This window comes from Schistocerca serialis, chromosome 3 (assembly GCF_023864345.2).
Source record: "Schistocerca serialis cubense isolate TAMUIC-IGC-003099 chromosome 3, iqSchSeri2.2, whole genome shotgun sequence".
Lineage (NCBI taxonomy): Eukaryota > Metazoa > Arthropoda > Insecta > Orthoptera > Acrididae > Schistocerca > Schistocerca serialis.
This window is the reverse complement of record NC_064640.1, coordinates 737,421,461-737,437,139: the sequence shown is the minus strand read 5'-3', so window position 1 is coordinate 737,437,139 and position 15,679 is coordinate 737,421,461.

The window sequence follows — 15,679 nt, the reverse complement described above, 5'->3', positions numbered from 1 at the left end:
AAATTTTTCACAACAAGAATATCCACGCCTGCACCGAGAAGCTGCGAATGTCCATGTTCGGGTCGACATATGTTTGTGAAAGATTTTTCTCAGTAATGAAAATGAATAAATCAAGGTTTCGATAAGCATAAGTGATGAAAATCTTATCAAAGAGCCTTGCTTTTGTGCCCGATATTAACTATATCATTTCTCATGACCAGTAATAAACGTGTTTGGATTTATTCCTTTCATAATTAAAAATTATTGTGTACTAACTATGCATTATTGCCTCATTCTGCTCCATGATACATTATTATCAGGAAAATTGGTCATTAAACCGATTGTTCCAATGTATACTCACATTTAGGGTTTTTCTTAATGTGTGAAGGGCTACACTCAGCTGAAGTCGATAAAACATAACATTCATCAAATTATCGGTTATTATGCAGATTTCAGACGGAACTGATGAAAGATATAGCAATAATGATATTGAAATAACAAATGATCATCGAGAGGTCTGCGGTTATCATTCTGTTCAGAAGTCAGTGAGACAGAAATTATGTGGGTGTAACTGAGGGCACCGAGAATTAGTTATAGGAAATCTTGCATTAGTTTAAAGTTATTTGAAATCATGAATATGGTTCGTTGGAAGTCGCTAAGTGCTCTCTTTCTTAAATACTAGATTAAAAACATTACGCGTATTTACGTGCCGTCAGTCAAGCTGCCTTCATAAAAACCCACGGTTGTAAACTGTATTACTTGTCTTACTGGGTTAAACTGTTAACATAAAAGTAGATGTCTCAATGAGTAGACTGTGACAGTATTTTAAATGTTTAATACGAGAAATACCTTCCCATGGTTGGCTTGCAAGCTGTGGAAAGAGCACTAGAATGCGCCGGTAGAGAGTATCCCAGCAAGTGGATAAAGCGACATCTGTGCGTAGAGATGTGCACTTCATGAATGCTGACGGCTGCGGCGTGTGCACTGTGACCCGGAAGTTGCACATGTGCAGGAGCACCACACGGGTGCAGAATTTCTGGCCGGCCCTGAGGTAGAGTAACTACATTAGCAGTATGTGTTAGGTACTGTCGCACACTGAATTTCATTTCGTTTTCTCCTCAGCTTCTGGGTGCTTCGTTTCTGTAGTCAGGCTGTGCTTATAGATTTACAAGGTTAATATGTTGAATAATAATAAAATGTTACGTTTCAAACCCTGTCATTCCTGGTTTTAAACAGAGAACATTTAGAATATCCTTCGTGTTCCTAAAACAAATACCGGTGATTTCCTTACTAAATAAGAATTAAAAATGTTTTCCAGATAATGTACGTTGTCCTTTAGACTGACCAAACTTGCTGAAAAACAATTTTGGCTGAGTGCAACGAGTGACTCCTGCCGTGTTTCATAGTCGTGTGCGGTCCCTGTGAACTGTTGCAGACACATAGTTGTGAAAATCACTGAGACTGATGCCTATAGGTATTTGGACGAACAGATGAAGCATACGAAGCATCATTATTTACATGCTTCAACTGGTGAATATTAGTTTGTCCCCTTCATTCTTACAGACGATATAAGTATTGGAAACTTCAAAATGCAGGTCTGCTATATGCTCAAATACAAATCTTCACTTTTCGTAAGTGAGCTGATATATTTTTTCATATGTATGATGAATGAGATTCTACAGCAATTCATGTGATGCATGTTCAGCATCGCAAATAACGTCAACTAGGTAAAAGTGCTATACAGTAGACAAATGCTGTTCTGTAGGCCCACAAAAGCAGTTCCTGTCTTGTATATTAATATCCTGGACCAAAACAAGTAGAAAATAATCGTCTGATGCGTCCATTATATTTTATATGAACTACGTCTTATAACAGTCGCAGTAAATAGTAATGGGTTTCACACTGCTGTGAATGTCCTCTTACTAACATCAGAAAGCGGAGGTGGCAAGCACTCACGGATATAAGTGCGTGCAAACTACACCACATAAAACGAATCAGTTAGTAAAAAGATTTATCAGTTTGGTAATGACTATCTTCCTGAATCTCAAAATGACAGTCCATACAAAGATCAACTGACATTTGACGTAAGGGATGAGAATATTCCACAGTGTATTTCAGATTGCAGCATTCACACAGGCTGACAACGGGACAGAACGGGATGTCAAGGATAAGGGTTCTTGTGGATAACATTTTTCTATTAAATCTGGTTTGAGAAAACCTTGTCTTTTGCTAATATTACAAATTAAACTGTTTTCGCCACACTGAATCAACTTAACGTTGTGTGTTTTCTATTTTTGAATCTTCTTATGCTTTATTTTATTATTCTCCATTGTTTTCGTGACACAGGAAAAATTATCAATACAACCTGGATATTTTTTCCATTGAGTTTTCATCCGCAAGACAGGTCAGGTATCTGAAACCGAAAAATGATTTTGGTTTTACAATAACGAGACTGAAAAATGGCCTCCACTATATGTAAATAAGAACACAAATTAATGCAGAAATTTTCGTGAAATAACTTTTTGTAACCGTGAAAGGCCTGATGCATAGAAAAAGTTGCTTCAAAATTATTTGCTACTTGGAAAAACAAAACAAATAGATAAGGTAAACATGCTCTACAGCCAGCCATTCTGCTTAGTGGGCCCTCTGACTGAGGAACTCAGTGCCAAGGAGACAAGAGAAAGACAGTGAGGAGGGTCTTACACAGGAGAATCTAGCGAAAATCTGAGATGGCCAAGCCGAGCGCTCGGAATAAGTGGGTGACGATTGAAATGCAGGAAGCCGAGCCTACAAAAAGCTGCAGCAATCCTATGCTACCGGTCGCGGTGATGGCAACCAAGAAACAGCCGTGGACGTAGCGGAGAAAGCGGAAATGAACTGTTGGGAAACGTTGACGCGATGTCGACCAGTTCCCCAGCAGGCACGACCAGAACACCCATTCACTTTCGCCCTTGTTATTCATGATAACGGGAAGGGTCAGTGGGCCGCGAACAGGTGACAGGTCGCGCAGAACTCGAAGCACGGCTACAGGATAAATGCAGGTCTTGTGGTAGAGCATTGCCGCACCCGTTCCGTGACGAAGACGACTAGAACGTGAACACACAAACAGCAGCGGCCTACGTCGTCACAAAGGATCCACAGGCTGAATCAAAGTGGAAGGGAATGTTGAAATCAGTCATCCGAAAGTTCCTGTGGATGGTGGACATCACAACCATCATCATCAAAGAAAGAAGGCTAGGCTTCTAAGGCCACATTTCTCTGAGGCAAAGGTGCAGTCAGAAAAGGGGGGTCAGTGTGGGTATTCGTGGGGCCACTGTGGCATAAGAAGAACGAAGAAATATTCCGGCTGAAAGAATATTTGGACGTAGCTCTGCTGCTCCAACTAATGTCACCAAAATCCGACAGCTCTCCACCATGTTTCAATTGCTAGAAGTACAGGCACCTGCCCAAGTTCTGCAACAGGAATCCTGCTAATGTGAAGTGTGCTGACCAGCTGCAGGTGGTGCAGATCCTTCATGGAGATGCAATACGATCAGGTGGCGAGTAGAAGACGACTGCCAGCAAGGAGGAGAAACAAGGAGAGGAAACCAGCAAGACAGCTACATCTGGCTGTAAGGCTTACAGCATGCTCCGTTTTTTATTTTTGTGTTGTCTAGATGTGCAACCGACTTTGTGTGTGGACTTCTGTGTGAGAGATAGTTTGATAATTTTGTCTTTATTTATTTATCATCAGGACTGTTTGTCCTTGAGCCGTGATATTATATTAGTACATATTTAGGTGTCATATCATTTCCGAAATTCTGTGATAGAGTGAGTCACTCGAACTCGGTGCCAGTGTTCAGAGTGGACATAGCTTGTATAATGCAGATGATGGAATTTGGGATGTAAAGCCTGTATTCTATTGATGAGTCTATGAATGGAGCAAGTGATCGAGTCCATATCGTTGGTTGATGTAGTTTGTCATGAAAGTCATGAGCTCCCACTCATATCACTGCTCCTAGGATTAGGCGGAGGCCGCTTTTTTCCAGCGTTTCAATCGGCTTGAGGTTTGAGGTACTCGATGTCCCCATGTCAAACAATCATAGACAATTGTTGAGATGACCGTTGCTCAACATTGTTCCACTCACTCACTCGTTTTCTTTGCAAAAGTTACCTAGAACCTGATGATACCTGCTACTATAATCTAAATTTCGTGTTGAACTCACTTATTTTCAATAAAAAAATTCTTATATTTCATTACGAAATTCGTGTAAAATTAAGAGGAAGAGTTGACTTCTCTTAAAAAATTATCTTTGTTATCAAAAAAGTGAATGCAAGAAAATAAAAGCCAGATTTTATGAAATAAGGAAGACAGTTATGTATCTACAAATTTTCTGATTTTTTCTACTTGAGCAGCCACAAGTTTTGTATGAGCAATTCTTTGTAAAAGTTTCTTAGACAATACTTCTTTATTATTCTACTGCGTTCACTTGTATCTTTTATTTTTTTGTATTTCTCAACACATTCTTTACCTGTATACCTAACATATTTGTTATCTTGATAATATCCTTCAATATATTTTAATCCATACACTGAGTACATTTCTTGGTGTTGACAGTTTAATGATACCCCCTGCATATCAGAATGATGCAGGACACCTGCATTGCCATACTAGGCAAGGTCCTAGTGGAGATGGTTTGCCATTACCTTAGTCCGACCCTAATGGGGATGAATCTTGATGATGATGATGAAGACGACAAAACACCCACTCATCTCAAGGTAGGTGAAAATCCTTGACCATACCAGGAATCAAACCCAGGACCCCGTGCTGGGGAAGCATGAATTCTACCACGAGAACACGAGTTATGGACTGTACATTTAAAGATAATTAAATTGAAAAGGAAAAAAATTTCTGAAAATAAAGTCTACATTAATTCTTAATCATGCAGTTCATTATTTTTAACTGTCTTCCATCATTTATATTTCAATTTTCAAAAATTTTAAAATCTCAGTAACTAACTATTTTGAAATATCTATCAGTTAAAATAAATTAAATTCGTTATCGAGTTCCATATATGGTAGGTAAATGATCACAACTGATAAAATTATGTAAGTTTTTACGTGTAACTAACTAATCTTTTTAACAATACAGTGTTGTATCATTGTTGAGCTTTTTGGAAAATATTTCCATTTATAAAGTATAATTTTTATTAGACTTCATAGGATGTTTAATGTCCCTATAGCGATGTACCTATTTTACTCGTATTTTCCAAAACACATCATTTATCATCATGAGTAGTCATGACTTTCTTGTTTATCTCAACTGTTTGGATTTTATATTTTTCACTTCGAATCATATTAATGGTTCTGTGTTGTTCTCTATTGTTGAATAATAATCTTTTGTAGTCGTCTTAAATTTACCCAGTTTATAACAACATGTTTCTAAACACCTTTAGATTTCCTTTCTATTTTATTGCGAACATTATAAGCATTCATTTTTTGCCCTTAATGCATAAAATTCTTCAATTATTTATCCATTAAATTTGTCTTTCATGTTTCCTAAAACCTTATTGTTTACTTGTATGATACCATAAATATTATCTGATGAATATTCACTTGTATCAAAGTAATTAATCATCTATTTACTGTCTTCATAGAAATCTTCAGTTTTCATGTTGTAGATGCAACTTTATCTTGATAGCACAACTGAACATTTTCCCTATATTTTGGTTTCAGTACTCTATAGTAAAAATCATACATCAGTTCTCTAAATAAATGAAGTATACTCATTACTACATATGAGTAGATGTGTTTATTAATCTTGATTTTAGTTTACTTACACGAATAGCATACGATTTTCACTAAAATAGATCTACATTTAAAGTTTATTGTGCTATAAGTTTATACATTTTTTCCATGTGATACTAATTTTATGTTCACTCTGTTACTGATATTTTTCATTGTCTTACCAAATAGTTAATTATTCATTAACTTGTGGAAAACATTTTCAGAATCACTTTTTCCTTTACTTCTCTTTTCAGTATTCAAATCTACATATTTCTATAATCAGACTGGTTAAATGTTAAGACTCTATGTATTTCTATTAATTTTATTCCTAGAGACAGATACTGTTCAAGATGTCTAATGTGAAAAAGATAATTATTTTGGTTCTCCAGAGTAGTTAGTAGTTTGCTTTCTTTAGTGCTATTTACAGTTATATTTTCTGGAGGGAGAGGTAAATCCTTCTGTAAATCATGTCGTTCCTTTGTATATTCTAGATCTACTTCAAAAATATACCCATGTACCAGTTTATCTGAAATTTAAGTTTTTTCTGTACAATCAAAATAATCTGGACTATTCAACTCAAATCCACCGAATGGTAAATATCGACTCACTATGTGACTAGAAAGACTCTTTGCATCTAAATATGTTAAAAATTTCGATATCCTTTTAACATCATAATCTTTCATAAATTTGTTATTTGCTTTAACATATCTTTTACAACATTAGATATTAGTACTCTTAGTACTTTTTTAACAACTAAAATTTTATCATAATCATATAATAATAGTAGATAGTTAAGTTATTTCTAAATTGCATCCCATAATAATCCAGGAGCTGTAAAACACCAACATTAATCAATTTGTATGCTTTTATTCAAGTTTTTTCGAGGTTTGAGATACATAAGCCCATAACAAAACATAAACTTTGAGATATAAATCATGATATTCTCCATAATTTTTGATGTTAAATTTTCCCAAACCGTTTTTACATGTTTATAATCTGCATCACTTATTACACAGGCTTCAGTTTACTGTAAAATTCTTTCTTTGCTGGCAATAGTGTCTCTTCAAATTCCTTCTTAGAATCCATGGGATCTTATGGATAAACACCTTTTGTTGTCACTAAATAGAACAGTTCTTCAGGAAAAATTTTCTAATGTTTTCAATTTGATCTCTTTTCAAATTCGATGCAAGTTTTTGAAGTGAAGAAGCCATTAATTTAAATCTATCAATAAATCTCATCCTCATATTTTCTGTCTCCTTTCAAACCTGGTGTATCTCAAAAATGTTAAAATGTGTGTGAAGTCTTATACGACTTAACTGCCAAGGTCATCAGTCCCTAAGCTTAAACAATACTTAACCTAAATTATCCTAGAGGACAAACACACACACCCATGCCCGAGGGAGGACTCGAACCTCCACCGCAACCAGCCGCACTGTCCATGACTCCAGTGCCTTAGACCGCTCGGCTAATCCCGCACGGCCCTGGTGTATCTGTCTTCATCATTAGGTATTAAATCTATTTCACTTTTATCACAACCATGTTCTTTTACAAACAGATTTGCTGAGATATCATGTAAATAAGTTAGTACAAGACTATGATGATTTAGTTGCAATTATTACATAGTGGATTTCAAAATTTTCCAGTCTATAAGCTTCATGACTTATTTTTCTGTGAGAAATGATATTTACACAGTGTACATTTTTCTGATCTTACACACCTTCATTGTTCATCAGACTTCCATGGTTTCATTTCTTCAATTTCAGAATACATTCAATATTTTTTATTACAATTTGGTCCTCTGTATACCACATGGACTCTATAATGTCCATTAATGTACCTGATATAATAACAGTATCCTGTTGGTACAGGTTTTTGATATTTTATTGTGTATGAATTTCCTGGTTTTGGTTGACATTTATCCATCTTGAATAGTAAACTTATAACACTACAGGCATGAGTGCTACATGTTTCCTAATAATCGAATATCTAGTCTGTCACAGGAAAGCCAAGTTTAACGCAACCACAAAATGAAAAATGCTAAATATAACCTTGACCTGCAATAAGACTTACGCTCTTGGAGGGATTTTGAAACGTTTGACCATGCATTACCCTAACGGATAGAGGTTAACGAACATGAACTTTGTATTCTTATAATTAATAGAGAGAAGTAAGACTATAATTTTGAAAGTAATGAAAGTAGTGAAAAATTTACTTCAGTGAAACAAAAAAGGAAAAAAAACCATCGCCAGACAAATTAAGCTTCATAATGAGCAAACATTATCCTCTATGGATTTGTATTTACTCTTGCAAAAGGGACTTTAATTCATTCTTTGTTAGTAAGTGCAATGGGCACCCAGAACATCCAGATGAACTACAGAGTAGGTAGCAGTTGTTATCAACTGCACAAATTATCAGCCACAGTAATATTAATCAGACTTCCCCCCTATTAATAACAGTCATCGCCTCAACCTTTAACTAATTCATTAGAAAATTGTTCTCAAAGAGAACACAAGACTAATTGGCCCCTGACAAGAGTTCAGATTTGACTAACACACATATACACAAAACAAATGCAATAGTATGACTCTTAAATAACACATTTCGTATTCATTTCACAGTATTAATGTTTCCCATTCAGGAACGAAAGCCCAGGTAAAAAATTATTTTTCTCCTGCCATTAATTATTAAAGTAGGGGACCTTAATCTGTTCCTTCCTTTATCAATAATTATGCACACCTTACAGAAACACATTTCATTATAATAATACTGATTTCTTATCCCACTTGATATCAATTATTTTGCAGTGCTTTATAACCATTAGCACTGACAATATACTTAATTAACGCCTAAATGATTTCACAGTAAATTTCAAATAGGATCAGAATTAAGTGCCTATAACAACACTTGTGAAAGAAGTGATTTTAAGTAACCACAATTATGGTCATTAGTACTGAAATGAAACTTCCTGGCAGATTAAAACTGTGTGCCCGACCGAGACTCGAACTCGGGACCTTTGCCTTTCGCGGGCAAGTGCTCTACCATCTGAGCTACCGAAGCACGACTCACGCCCGGTACTCACAGCTTTACTTCTGCCAGTACCTCGTCTCCTACTGAAAGTTTGGCATTTTCAAAGTAAAAGCCGTTCATAGCAAATTAAAGATTTTCATCAGTTCAGAATTATGTGCCTCTCTTACTACTTGTGAAGCAAGTAGTTTTACCTAACAATATTTATCCTCTTTAGCACTGAAATTTAGTCAAATTAAAATTTTAAAAAAATATTACTTCTTCACAAACAGGATACTCAGTCTGTATAGCACTTTTAGGATAGAACACTACTTGGTATCATGAAGTGGATAGTTTCGATGGTCAAACAGAAATTTGGCAATGCATGAATTATTATTACAAAAACTCACACAAGCACAATGGTTCATACTGGTGTACAAATCTGTTTTCCAAAGTAGTTGAAGCAGTGACGCAGTAGTGGTGGCAAGCATGTGGTGGCTATCTGGTCTCTTCTCTGGCGGTTTAATGCTCTATTTAATTTCTTCCTGGCGGCGAGTTAATCATTTTTAGAGCATTACCAAATGGGAGAGCACCATTCAACAGTGAGAATTACATCTGACACCATTGCACCATAGACTTGGTATCACAACGGAACACTTAGCATTTGTGGTGTTGGCGATGCAACTGCTGTCCACAGACTACCTAATGTGGTCTCTCTTTTTCGGCCCACAATGACCACCACTTCGACCTTTCCTTGCACACCAAGCACCTTCCATAGTGGGGGGTGTCCCCTATGCCTTTTACCTTACACTTATTTACATATAATTTTGTTTTAATGGACAGACATATTTAATAAAAGTTTCATTATTTAAACACACTATTAAGTTCAACAAAGTATACATCATAAAGTTCCATTTTCCTCCAACAATTCAAAGATCTTAACTCGTAAAGAATACTAATACACAACTAATTACACTGTACCAATTACTCAAAATCGATAATGGTGTTACACATGCCCCATGTTTCATTGAGTTTTCTCATCACACATCAATGAAACATCAATAACACCTAAGTGGTGTCGAGCAACCAAAATAACAAAAAATTAATCCATCCAACCAAGGTTGGACATAAAAAAATGTCATGAATTCCACACTAAGAAACAATAACTTTCAAAACAAAAGAAAACATCAATATTCATTTGCATATACACACATGACAGTCTACTCTCATTTTATAAAATGACAAGTTAAGCAATACATTATATTTCATGCATTATTAAGAATATGTATAGTATTGAAGAAACATGAAGGTATCCATATACAACAATACACATAGCAGTGGCACAAAACATTTTACACTGTACAATATGTACACTTTATAACACAGTGGCGAATTTATCCATTAAGAAATTTTTTCATGCTGATTTCATCAATAGCAGTCCATTTCTTATTAATTACACAGACATACATACAGCTACACTGAGCCTAACATTATTTTCTATCTGACCTCAATACAAATAGGTAGTCCATCTTTAGAAACATCTTAGAAAAATACACACAACGATAGTTAATTCAATAATCAAAATATTTTCCTGCGTGCAGTAGCATTTAGCAGTCCATTTTTGTAAACACTTAGACTTATAGACTTATATTTACATAGAAAACACACAAAAGAATTTCAATTTTTTGTACAATGCCAATCACTGATGTATGGCAGTCCAAGATAAACATATGCTTCCTTGCCTCCAGTTTGGCAAGTCCTCTTTACTGCCTGCTTTGTATTCAAGGCAGTCCTTTATTTTTTTTCATCATTGCTTGTCTGCCCAGTAACACATTTGTCACTCCCTTTACTCATACTGCAACAAATCCTTATTGCAGTCCTCTTACACATAAATTAAGAAACGTAATATATATTACATTTAATTTTCTTATATTGAATTAATAGGCATTAGAAATCTGGTAACACATAATTTCTTTCCAACGTAACAACATTTTGTAATAAATTTCAATTAAAGAGTTATATACAAGCTTTGAAGTTAAGGTCAAGGCATCTGTCAATAAAGAAAGTTACATCCAGTATTAGAGCAACTATACTGACCAATTACTTCAAGCTTGCAATTCATGCTGATTGGGGATTGTTCTACTATGTTGTTGACTCTGCACCCAAATAAGACAACACATTTGTAAGGAAAGCTTTGTTAAGAGATCACAAGGAAAGACTTGGAGGTTTCTTATCTGATTGTCATTAGTCCTCAGAAAATAAATTAGTATACAGTTAGAGCATCAAATTTTATTTTTCTCCTATTACTTGCTACTAGAGGGAAGAAGGAAAGGTGATAGCAAAAGTTCTGAATGATGAAGGGTTAGGTTGAAAACACGAAATGAAAATGAAATAGAATTGCCACAACTTAGGATGCCTGGCACTCGTCAAGCACCTGATGATGCAAGCAATGCACATTCACTCTTGCGTCCTCGCAATATTTATTTCTATGAAGATACAGTTTTAGATCGACAATATCGTGTATCCCTAGAGGTTTTATAGATTTGGGGTACACAATATAATATGTGTTGGTGTGTGGTCTTCCTTGCAGTTCAAAGGGATTGTTATAAACATATTTAAATTTAGAAATATCGTGGTTAATTTCGCTGGATTTTTCATGACTTTTTACTGAAACAAAATGATTAATTTTGAATTTAGTTCCTTCTTTCATCCTTTTCCTAACCAAATCTTTTTTCTCTTTCAGGTGAAGACTTACAATGGGTGGACATTTCAAAGTCTCTTCAATTACACTTTTATTCTTACCATTTAGCATAATTTCATCTGGCGTAAAACCTGTGGTTTCACGAAAAATGGTATTCATTATGTTTTCAAAATCAGTAACAAACCTGCCCCAAGCCTTCTGGTTGTGGTGGCAGTAGGTTCAACATAACCTACCTAACTCATCCTTATACTGTTCCACTGGATTACTTGCTGGGTGGTAGGCCAAAATATATTTTACTCATATGTCATTTTGTATCATTCCTTCCTTCCACATATTTGAGTTAAACTGGGGCCCATTATCAGGTAGTACCACTTTGGGTTTTCCAATAGTATTAAAGTATCAGTCATTTTGTTAAACACTGCTTTTGCAGTAGCCTTCCTGATAGTACATAACTTAATAAATTTAGAAAATACCTCCAAAGCTACAACAATTTATATTTTAAACATAGCTGCACAACAGCAACGGTTCCACGTAATAAAATTATAAACAGCCGACCAGTTGCAATGGATAAAGAAATCTTTACCTAGGTTTCAACAAATATAAATTTGTCTTCTTCAGAAGGTGGCCTCAGGACAATGAACATCATAGCTTACATTAAAAGGTATGAAACGTAAGTCAAGAATAGAGTTTAACACATATTAAAGAGCTCTTGTATTACCAAAATATGAGAAGGACGCCTGGTACTTACAATTTTACATTAGTATGGACTGATGTATCATCGCCGTTTTTACAAATGTCTGCATAGATCCATTTGTCCAAATTAAAATATAGCCCTGAAAATAGGGTTTGTCATGTAAATGTAAATTAGTACATGGATGTTGCCGAGCTCACAAGCGACTGAGTGTAATCGGCCAGCATAGTTACACTGCGGCCAGGGCAGGTGGCGCTCATGGCGCGCACCATGTGCCGATTGGCGTACAAAAGCAACGTGTAAATTATCAGTATTAATAGCGTCCTTAGATAAAGTAACAATAAAAAGAAGGAAAGCGTTTAACACTCCCGTTGTATCAGTATGGGAGCCTTGGTATCATTAATGTAGTTATACATCAAAAAGGCAGGTGGCGCTTACGCCGAGAGTTACGTACAGTGGCATATACAGCCAGAATATAAAAATTACATTACAATATTAGTGAAGCACACACACCGTATGTATGTCAGAACTTTAAAATTAACAATAATGGCTCTAAAGACAAAATTACGAACCCTGGTCCACAATCCAGTTAATACACATTCTCAGGGAGCCGACGTTTTAGAGCCAGAGAAAATCACATAAGGGCCGATGTAGTGGCAGCCATACATTGTGAGAAAACCACATTACATAAAGGGTAGTGAACTTAAAGATTGGAAAGTGCATCATAGCTTCCTGAGAAAATAGACCACTGAGGTCACGAGCATTAATGTTATACCATAAACAGTACAGGTTTAATATAGGATTAAACGTCTTCTAAAGAAAAAATTCAACTGTAACGTCTCCTTCTCTACAGATAACAGTTTAAAAAGAAATCTTGTACATTCAGTAGAGATTGCCAGCCATTGGTTTTCCAACTCAGGTGTTTACAAACTAACCTGTAATACCTGCTACTTATATTATATTGGTCAAATAGGCAGAGCTGTGAAAACACGATATAAAGAACATCTGTTAGGTAAAAAAGGAGCGAATATACACAACTCTACTCTTGCTGAACACCTCTTGATAGCCGGCCATACCCCTAAATAGTTAGAAGGCACGGTTATCCTACACAGACAAGTCAAAGGGCGTAGACTAGATCTGTGGGAAGAGTTACAAATTTTTAAACATCTAGAGCTCAAAGACGGTAATATACTGAACGACCAGTTGAACCTAGCTTGTAGACAATTTTTCGAAGGCTTTAAACCTGTACTGTTTATGGTATAACATTAATGCTGGTAACCTCAGTGGTCTATTTTCTCAGGAAGCTATGATGCACTTGCCAATCTTTAAGCTCACTACCCTTTATGTAATGTGGTTTTCTCACGATGTATGGTTGCCACTACATCGGCCCTTATGTGATTTTCTCTGGCTCTAAAACGTCAGCTCCCTGAGAATGTGTATTAACTGGATTGTGGACCAGGGTTCGTAATTTTGTCTTAAGAGCCATTATTGTTAATTATAAAGTTCTGACATATATACGGTGTGTGTGCTTCACTAATATTGTAATGTAATTTTTATATTCTGGCTGTATGTGCCACTGTACGTAACTCTCGGCGTAAGCGCCACCTGCCTTTTTGATGTATAACTACATTAATGATACCAAGGCTCCCATACTGTTATAACGGGAGTGTTAAACGCTTTCCTTCTATTTATTGTTACTTAAATCTAAGGACGCTATTAATACTGATAATTTACACGTTGCTTTTGTATTCCAATCGGCACATGGTTCGCGCCATGAGCGCCACCTGCCCTGGCCGCAGTGTAACTATGCTGACCGATTACACTCAGTCGCTTGTGAGCTCGGCAACATCCATGTACTAATTTACATTTACATGACAAACCCTATTTTCAGGGCTATATTTTAATTTGGACAAATGGATCTATGCAGACATTTGTAAAAACGGCAATGATACATCAGTCCATACTAATGTAAAATTGTAAGTACCAGGCGTCCTTCTCATATTTTGGTAATACAAGAGCTCTTTAATATGTGTTAAACTCTATTCTTGACTTACGTTTCATACCTTTTAATGTAAGCTATGATGTTCATTGTCCTGAGGCCACCTTCTGAAGAAGACAAATTTAAATTTGTTGAAACCTAGGTAAAGATTTCTTTATCCATTGCAACTGGTCGGCTGTTTATAATTTTATTACGTGGAACCGTTGCTGTTGTGCAGCTATGTTTAAAATACTGAAATTCCTGCCCGCCGAGTTATCAAAAGCTGCAACCAGGTACATGGACATCAAATTAAAAATTGTGAAAGCAGGTATGGCTATTCACTTTAATCAACAGTGCCTAGATAAAGACATTACCCCTGATTATGTGAAGGCATACATAAACTTTAAACAGTGTAACAAAGTGCCTTCTGTTAAAAAGAAATTAGTGCGTTTAGTCATTTCAGATAGCACAGTGAATTTGTACAAGAAAAAAGATGTTCTTAATAGTGAAGCCTACTGTATACACCTATTTTTAACTAAAGCCTTTAAAGATCTTTGTAATTTCGAAATTGACCACCTGTGGAATAGTATTAATGAATGGCTCTTTAATCGTAAAGAAGAAATCAAGGCTAGACATGAAAGAAAGCTGGTGAAGTTTAGTAATAGGACCACAAGTAAAAATGTTAATACAGCAGACAATAGTGTCAAACATCAATTTTACGAAAGAGCACTAAATAAAACCAATATTACTTTTATGCAGGCTGAGAATGACTTGTTATGTAAAGGGCTTCAATATAATTTGCCTGCTCAACTCGATAAATATCCAGTTATCTGTAATCTCATTGTAGATCTTAAAATCGGTTTAGAATCCCTGAAATTAGAGAAAACCGAGCAAGTCAAATGTGCCTATGAATGTAATAACTTAATAGAAAAAGAAATTAAATTATTTCCTAATGGGCAGTCGGGCGAATATAGTATAGTAAAAAACATTAATCGTAAGCTTAGAGAACATGACGCCTTAGTCACTAAGAGTGACAAAGGGAACACCGCTGTCGTGGCTTATAAAAATGAATGTATAGAAAAGACTGTAAAGTTTTTTGAGGAAAATGACATCACTGAGGTTACCGTAGATCCAACTGCGGAACTGCAAAATGAAATCCGGCGTACTTTAGCCAGTTCTGTCAGCCTGTTTAATAACTTCCAAAGGAAAGGGCTTATAAATATGAACCTGAAGCCACCCGTGCTCAGAAGTCAGTTTAAACTGCAAAATCAAAATCACCCGATTCGCCCTGTAGTGAATGGTATAGGTAGTCCACATCACACACTTGCTAGGCGCCTCCATTTTAAAATTAAAGATGCTTTCACATTTGAAAATAATTTTTCTGTAAAAAGTAGTAAGGAATTAATTAACAATATTTAAACTGTAAGATGTACACCTGACACTAGACTGGTGTACTTTGACATCGTCAGTCTTTATACAAATGTCCCGGTTGATGAAAACATAGACCTTGTAAATAAGAATCCTCTCAAGCATAAAAAACTAAGTGAAATTCAGATTGTGG